We start from the raw sequence: 9,237 nt of genomic DNA, 5'->3' as shown, positions 1-9,237 counted from the left end.
TCCCTTCCTTCCTTCCTTCCTTCCTTCCTTCCTTCCTTCCTTCCTTCCTTCCTTCCTTCCCTCCTTCCTTCCTTCCTTCCTTCCTTCCTTCCTTCCTTCCTTCCTTCCTTCCTTCCCTCCTTCCTTCCTTCCTTCCCTCCTTCCTTCCTTCCTTCCCTCCTTCCTTCCTTCCTTCCCTCCTTCCTTCCTTCCTTTTCAGATCTCACCTCTAGGGCTGGGGACGGGCCAGGGTGGCTTCAGCAGGGCGGCCATGACCCCACATTCGCACTTGAAAGAAATTTTTAAAATCAGCCCAGAGGATATGTGAGGGAAGACCAGGGAGAGGCATCAGCCCGTTCAAAGGCTCTGGGGCTGGGCTGGGCCTGGAACAGGAAGAGCCAAGAGGAACAGAGCGATAGAGGGAGCAAGAGGGGGAAAGGAGGTGAGGCCACAGGAGTGACAGGGGCATGTTGCTAGGGTCTTGTGGTCACAGGGCTGACTTTAGCTCTTATGCCAAGTGGTGTGAGGCCAATGGAGGATTCTGAGCAGGGAAGGGATGTGACCTGACTCAGGTTTTCCCAGGCACCCTATGACCATTCAGGGAGAACAGAGTGTGGTGGGGGGGACACAGGTAAAAGTTGGAAGACCAAGGAGGAGGTGGCTGAGCTGATCCAGGGTGAGGGATGATGGGAGCTGGACCAGGGCGAGGACCATGGAGGCAGTGAGAGGTGGCCAATGCAGGACAGGTTGTGCAGGTGGAGCCCACTGGACTTCCTAACAGGGTGGATGCAGGCATGAAAGAAAGAGCAGGGTATGGGAGCTGGCAGAGCTGCCTCAGCAGTATGCTGGGTAAGACCGGTCCAGCCAGGGGGCGGAGGGGACTCTGTCATCTCAGGGAATGCTGGGAGCAGACACACGCTGAGCTGAGCGTGGGGGACGCATACAGACAGGAGGCCCCTCTCCATCTGCTCCAACCCCCAGCACCCCACCCCAGAGGGGGAAGAAGAAAGCAGGAAACCTTTATTTATTTGAGAGAGAGAGAATGAGAGATAGAGAGCACAAGAGGGAAGAGGGTCAGAGGGAGAAGCAGACCCCCTGCTGAGCAGGGAGCCCGACGCGGGACTCGATCCGGGACTCCAGGATCATGACCCGAGCCGAAGGCAGTCGCTTAACCAACTGAGCCACCCAGGTGCCCGAAAGCGGGAAACCTTGAACATGGCTGAAACCTAACCCTACAACAGCTGAGAAGCTGTGACTTTTTGCCTCAAATGTCCAAATTCCGCTTTCCAACTGTGACAGGTGAGAGTGCTTAATCAAACGAAATCAGGTTGCAGGACTAGAAAGGGACTTATTTGCATACCTGAAACCTGAGAAAATTGCAGCCACAGAAAGAACCCCAGGCCAGCTGCTTCTTGGAGAGAGCATTAGCAGGAGCCCGTGGATGGTGAATTCTGGAGCTCTGCCCAATGCCACCTTCATGGTGAGGGTGACAGACAGGAGCACATGGGATTAGGATCTACAGTCTTTCCCCTTCCTCTTCCTTTTCTTTGGGAATCCCCACCAAAATAAAAAATAAAATAAAATAAAAAAACCAGGAGCCCTTTCCCCACCACCTTTGAGCCCTCACTGCTATATAAATGTGTGCATTTGTGCCCATGAAACTCCAGGGTACGTGTGTGTGCATGTGTGTGTGTTGCTTGCAGGACACACGTGTGCATTTCACACCCCATGTGCTCAGACCACGGTCCCACGGTCTGCTAGCACACCTGTGCATACCAGCATTCTGTGCACGGGTGAGCATCTGTGGCTTTGAAGGGTTCTCCTTGAGGTTCCCCCAGACGTCTCTCCTTCCCTTCCTGGGCAGATGTCATATTCTCCTCTGCTCTACCTTTTGCCATCCACAGAAAACAGAACTGAACACCCTTCGGAAATGTCATCCAAGCCCATCACTGTTGGCTGTTTTCAGGTTAACAGTCACTCTGGCATTTCTCTCTCCCCCGACTCATTTTCAGATTTCACACATAGGGCCAGGGATGGGCTGGAGTGGCTTCTGCCTTGCAAAGGCCCTGAACCCATACTCACCATGGCCAAGGGAGGTTCCCACGGTGGCTGCCTGCATCGCTCTCTGCTCACAGCCTGTGAAGGGAGGGGCTGAGGACCCAGATCCTGTTATGCAGGGGGTCCCCAGAGCTCCTGTCCCAGGGGCTTCCCAGCCACTAACAAGCACCCCAGGGCTCAGGCTGGTGATGCCCTGCAGATTTTCTCCCTACTGGAAACTAGAGACCCCAGGGTCTGCTTCCCCAGCCTCCAGGCTCCGATGGCAAAAAGTGAGGGAAGAACTAATTATGATTTATTTTTGTGGTGGAGATCACAAACACACTCCTCACTCCATCCGTGCTCCCCAGTACCCATCAGTGCTCACTGTGTGCTGGGCAAGGCTGCTGCCCCGAGGAAGATGCGTGTGTGTGCGCTCAAACACACACACACATGCACGCACACTCCCTGCTCCCAGGGCTGGAAGGAAGAAGTGGATCACTTGATGTTATACAAATGTTGCCCAGGCTTAACTTCTCATAGTGACCCCAGCCCCCTCAATCCCTCTCTCTGCTCTCCCCAGAATTAATAGTCAAATATTTTCTCTGTCCTTCCTCTTTTCCTTTTCCTTTTCCTTTTTTTTTTTTTAAAGATTTTATTTATTTGACAGAGAGAGACACAGCAGAGAGAGGGAACACAAGCAGGGGGAGCGGGAGAGGGAGAAGCAGGCTTCCTGCGGAGCGGGGAGCCCGATGCGGGGCTCGATCCCAGGATCCTGGGATCATGACCTGAGCCGAAGGCAGATGCTTAACGACTGAGCCACCCAGGCACCCCTGTCCTTCCTCTTTTTCTGTACTACCCCCCCAGCCACACCCTAACTCAAGTGCATCATTCTCACCTGGCAAAAGCCTGCAGCGCCACCTCCCTCCAGTCCATCCTCTGTATTGGCCACCAGAACAGAAGGCTTTGACTGTGTCCCCTCTCTACTCAGACACCTCTGTGGCTCCCCATTGCCCCCACAGTAAAGTTTAAAATTCCCCATTTTCACATTCAGGACCCTTGTGATCTGGCCCCTGCTATCTTCTCTAGTTCCAAACCCAGCCATCGTTCCATGCAAACTGACATACATCCATTTATCCAATTAATAATAAGGAAGTGAGGTATAGATCCAGCCATTCCAACCTGCTGACCCTTCCTCTGAGATTTCCATGCTGTTTTACATCCTTTTTCCCCTCCCCTCCCCATGCTATTCCCTCAGGAATTTCTTTTCCCCTCCTCCTAGCCTCCTGCAAATTCCTACTCCTCCTGAAAGACACAGCTCTACATCACCTCCTCTAGGAAGCCTTCCCTGATCACTCCAAGCTATCTGCAGCATCTGTACTCCCAGACATCCTGGGTTTCCTCTTCGTACTGTCTGTGTCCTTGTGTGTCTGCCCCTAGCCTGTGAGCTCCCTGGAACTGTCCTCACCCTACCCCACCTTCCAGGAGCTTCAAACCCAAATGATGAATTCCCTCCTTGCCATGGCTGCTCTCTTGCTTTCCAGGGCATCTGCTTTTTCTCCACCTCCATACACCACCCTTTCTCAGTCTTTCTCTCACAGCTCCTAAAATTAAAAACTCCCCAGAGTTCAGTCCTAGACCCTCTTCTGTCTCTCTAGCTGAGAAATTTGGTTTTATTTTAAATTTCCCCAGCTTTATTGGGATATAATTGACATATAACATTGTGTAAGTTTAAGGTATACTACCTGTTGATTTAATACATTTATATATTGCAAAATGATTACCACCAAAGTGTTAGCCAACACCACCATCCCATCACATAATTACCATTCCTTTTTTTTGTGGTGAGACCATTTAAGATCTACTCTCTTAGCAACTTTCAAGTATATAATACAGTATTATTAACGATAATCACCATGCTGTATATTAGATCCTCAGAACTTGTTAATCTTATAACTGGAAGTTTGTGCCCTTTGACCAGTATCTCCCCATTTCCCCCACCTTCCAACTCCTGGTAACCACTACTCTAGTCTCTGTTTTTCTGAGTTCGGCTTCTTAAATTCCACATATAAGTGATATCACACAGTATTTGTCCTTCTCTGAGTTCTCTCACTTAGCATAATGGTTCATCCAAGTTGTCACATAGCACGACTTCCTTCTTTCTTGTGGCTGAATAACATCCCATTGTGTGTGAGTGTGTTCACCCACATACACATACACACGTAACACTATAAACGATGTATATTGTATATGCAACATACATATACATAGACACACATATGTATCCATTCACCTATTGATTAACATTTAGGTTGCTTCCATGTTTTGGCTATTGTGAATAGAGCTGCAGTGAATATGGGAGTCCTAGTGAGACATTTAATTTCATGAGTGCACATGAGCACAGTCTCATGATTTTGCATACCTGCTCTAGACCAACAGCTCCGGTCATAGTTTGGGTTCCCCCAAAAGCAGACCCTGTGACAAGGATTCCAATGGAGGTAAGTTAATTTGGGAGGTGAGCCCAGAAAACACAAGTAGGGGAGTGGAGAAAGGAGAAAAGAAAGGAAAACCAGCTACTAAAACATGTGTTCTCAAGCAAGCTCTCACTGTGGCAGTTGGGGTTCATTCTCTCTGTTGATACAGCCTATAACATTCACTCCGGAGGGGTGGGAGAGCCGAGGTATGTAGACACCAAACCCAGCTGGTCATTGTCGAGGGCTGATCCTGGGGGCCTTAATTCCCCAGTAATCTTGGCCCACTGCACATGGGACTAGAGAGCAGAGAAAGCCCTGAGACAAACAGATGTGAGCACGGGCTATTGGAAGTCAGGCTGATGTGCACTGATGTGGTCAGAGCAAGGAGATATGGACAGGGGATACTGACGGCATCTGCTACACGTGGTTCTCCCCCTTGGTCTTGAACCACTCCTTCCCAGTCTCCTTCTCTTCCCCAACCCTGACACTGCAGCTGTCCAGGCTTTCATCTTGATTCTCTCCTCTCTCCCTAGCTGATCAGTACAATCATATGGAGGTAAATACCATCCCCATGCCAGAACACCCCAAATCTACACTCTACATCAGTCATTCCCTCTGAACGCCAGACCCATAATATCAACAATCAAAAGTCAATCAACATGAGGAGTGATGTCAGCAAAAATTTCAGGGTGATGACCTCCAAAAATTCTCTCCTTCAGAAAGCAATGAGAAAACTGGAATTGGACAGTGAAGGTGAGTGCACAACCATGTGAATATACTATAATCCACTGAACTGTACATGTTTAAATGGTGAATGTATGAATTTATGTTTAAATGGTGAGTGGTGAATTTTATAGTATGTCTCAATTTAAAAATCAATCAATGTGGGGTGCCTGGCTGGCTCAGCTGGTAAAGCATGCAACTCTTGATCTCAGGGTTGTGAGTTTAAGCCCCACATTGGGTGTAGAGATTATTTAAAATAAAATCTTAAAGGGATACCTGGGTGGCTCAGTCGTTTGAGCATATGACTCTTGGTTTCAGCTCAGGTCATGATCTCAGGGTCGTGGGATGTTAGTTATACCTCATAACGTTGAACAAAAATGAATGAATGGATAGATGATAGATAGATGATAGATAGATAGATAGATAGATAGATAGATAGATAGATAGATGACAGATGATAGATAGATAGATAGATAGATAGATAGATAGATAGATAGATGACAGATGATAGATAGATAGATAGATAGATAGATGACAGATAGATAATAGAAGAAAGAAAGAGAGAGAGAAAAGAAAGGAAAGGCAGGATGTAGGCAAGGCTGCTGCTCTACCTTGGAACTTGGAATGGTAGAGAGACTTTACCACGCCTTGGCCCCAGAAGGGCCAAGGAAAGGGAGAGAGAATAATTACCCAGACTCACAAAGGGCAGCTAGATGGAGAGCACCACAGTAACCCTGAAGGGGAGGAACCAGAAATACATTCTATTCTCTAATCTTCCACCTCATTGGCCAAAACCAATTGGAAGCCAGAGGATAAAGGAGCCCAATGATGCCACCTACTTTGAATCATCATCCCAAGCACAGAACAGCCCCAAGTCAGGCTCTACGCTGAGCGTAGAGTCTGCTTGAGGTTCTCTCTCTCCTTCTCCCTCTTCCCCTCCCGCCCACTCATGTGCTATAAATAAATAAATAAATAAATAAATAAATAAATAAATAAATAAATAATTTTTTTAATTTTTAAAATAAAATAAAATCTTAAAAATAAATAAATATCAATCAATGTAATCCACCATATTAACAAGCAGGAAAAAGAGAAAGAGAATTATATAACTGTATCAATCAACACAGAAAAAGCACTTGACAAAATCCAACACCCATGCATGATAAAAACTGTTAGCAAGCTAGAAATAGAAGGGATTGCCACAACTTGATGTGCTGCTTCTACAAAAACCTACCGCTAACATTCTACTTAAAGACTAAATGTTTGGGGTGTCTGGGTGGCTCAGTCTATTAAGTGTCTGCCTTCGGCTCAGGTCATGGTCCCAGAGTTCTGGGATCGGGCTCCACATCCAGCTCCCTGCTCAGTGGGAGCCTCCTTCTCCCTCTTCCTCAGCCTGCTCCCCCTACTTGTGCTCATGCCTCTCTCTGTGTCAAATAAATAAATAAAATCTTTAAAAAAAAAAAAAAAAGACTAAGTGTTTTCCCCTAAGATGTAAAACAAGGCAAAGCTGTCTCCTTTCACCACAACTATTCAATATCATCCTGAGGTCCTGCCCCATGAAATAAGGCAAGAAGTTCCTAGTCACGACACCAAAAGCTAGGAAATGAAAACATGTGTCCACTCAAAAACCCGTACACATAATGTTTATAACAGCTCTACTCATAACTTCCAAAACCTGGAAAAAACACAAAAGTCCGTCAATGAGTAAATGGTCAAACACACTGCAATACACCCTTGCAATGATGGAATATTACTCAGTAAGAGAAAGAGGAAACTATTGGAATACAATGTATGATTCCATTTTTTTGTTTTGTTTTGTTTTTTTGAAAAGACAAAACTAAAGGGATGAAGAGCAGATCAATGGTTGCCAAGGGTTAGGACTGGTGGGAAGGCACATGACCACAAAAGCGCAGAGTGAGGAATTTTCTTGGAGTGGTGGGGTTAGACGTAAATCTACATATGTGTTAAAACACAGATATGTACACACACACACAAAGTAAATTTTATAGTATGTTATACTGAAAACTAAAAATAAAGTTTAAATGGGAAAAAGATCTGAACACATACTTCATCAAAGATGATATGAGTCTCAAATGAGCACATGAAGAGATGTGCTTATTTTTAAATTAAACACAAATGAAAAACACAATGAAATACCACTATATCACCAGAATAGCTAACATTAAAAAAAAAAACTGACACTATCAAGTGTTAACGAAGATGTGGAGCCCCCGGAACTCTCATATATCACACTGGGAATGCAGAATGGTACAGCCACTTGAGAAAACAGTTGGATAGTTTCTTATAAAGTTGACAAACACCATAAAACTTAGCCTTCTCACGCCTAAGAAAAATACCTAAGAGAAATGCAAATATGTCCACCCGATGAATGTTTATAGCAAATTCATTCATAACACCCAAAATTGAAAATTACCAAAATGTCCCTACACTGACAAATGGATAAGCCAATTGCTGCATATCTGTAACACACATCATGCATACTGTTGTCAGCAATAAAAAGGAAGACACATGATATACAAATGATTGACGTATCTATTAACATGGATGAATCTCAAAAGCATTGAGTTTTAAAAGCCAGATTCAAAAGGCAACACACTACATGATTCCATTTGCATGAAACTCTAGAAAAGGCAAAACTGTAGCGACAGATAGCGGATCCATGATTGCTAGAGCCAGAGGTGTGGGAGGGGATTGACTACACAAGGATGTGAGGAAACATGATTGTGGTAGTGGTTTTATGACTGTATGCATTTGTCGAAACTCATCATGCTTTACACTTAAAATAGATTAACTTTATTATATGAGCCTGGGTGACTCAGTTGGTTAAGCATCTGCCTTCGGCTTAGGTCATGATCTCAGGGTCCTGGGATCGAGCCCCGCATTGGGATCCCTGCTCAACAGAGAGTCTGCTTCTCCCGCTGCCCCTCACCCTGCTTGTGCTCTCCCTCTTCTTTCTCTCTCTCTCTCTCTCTCTCTCTCTCAAATAAATAAATAAAAATCTTGGGATGCCTGGATGGCTCAGTTGGTTGAGCATCTGCCTTTGGCTTGGGTCATGATCCCAGGGTCCTGGGATTGAGTCCTGGGTCAGGTTCCTTGTTCGGTAGGGGGCCTGCTTCTCCCTCTGCCTGCCACTCCCCCTGCTTGTGCTCTTTCTCTCCTGACAAATAAATGAGTAAAATCTTTTAAAAAGGAAATAAATAAAATAAAAATAATAATAACCTTTAAAAATATATTTATTATATGTTAGTTATAACTCATAAAGCTGAACAAAAATGAATGACTGGATAAATGATAGATAGATAGAGAAAGAAAGGAAGACAGAAAGAAAGAAAGAGCAGGATGTAGGCAAGGCTGCTGCTCTACCTTGGAACTTGCAATGGTAGAGACTCTACCACCCCTAGGCCAGAAGGGCCAAAGAGAGGGAGAGGGAATAAATACCCAGACTCACAGAGGGCAGCTAGATGGAGAGCACCACAGCTACCCTGCAGGAGAGGAACCAGAAATACATTCTGTTCTCTAATCTTCCATCTTATTGGCCAAACCCAAGTGGAAGCCAGAGGATAAAGGAGCCCAACGATGCCACCTACTTGAATCATCCTCCCAAGCACAGAACAGAGTCGAGAAGGGTGAGGATAGGTCTGGAGGGGCGAACAGCAGACACACAGCTGTTCTGTCACTGCTTTTTCAGTCAAGAAGTCAACTAGGACAGGGGTGCCTGGGAGGCTTAGTTGGTTAAGCGTCTCCGACTCTTAATGTCAGCTCAGGTCATAATCTCAGGGTCATAGGATCAAGTCTCGCATCAGGCTCCATGCCCCGCAAGGAGTCTGCTTGAGATTCTCTCTCTCTCCCTCTGCCCCTCCCCCCATACACAGACATGCACTCTCTCTCTCCCTAAAATAAGTAAGTAAACCTTAAAAGAAGAAGGAGGAGGAGGAGGAGGAGGAGGAGGAGGAAGAGGAGAAGAAGAAGAAGAAGAAGAAGAAGAAGAAGAAGAAGAAGAAGAAGA

The sequence above is a fragment of the Callorhinus ursinus genome, unplaced genomic scaffold (genome assembly GCF_003265705.2).
Source record: "Callorhinus ursinus isolate GAN/ISIS: 27379988/994484 unplaced genomic scaffold, GSC_fseal_2.0 scaffold131, whole genome shotgun sequence".
Classification (NCBI taxonomy): domain Eukaryota; kingdom Metazoa; phylum Chordata; class Mammalia; order Carnivora; family Otariidae; genus Callorhinus; species Callorhinus ursinus.
This window is presented reverse-complemented; position numbering follows the sequence as displayed.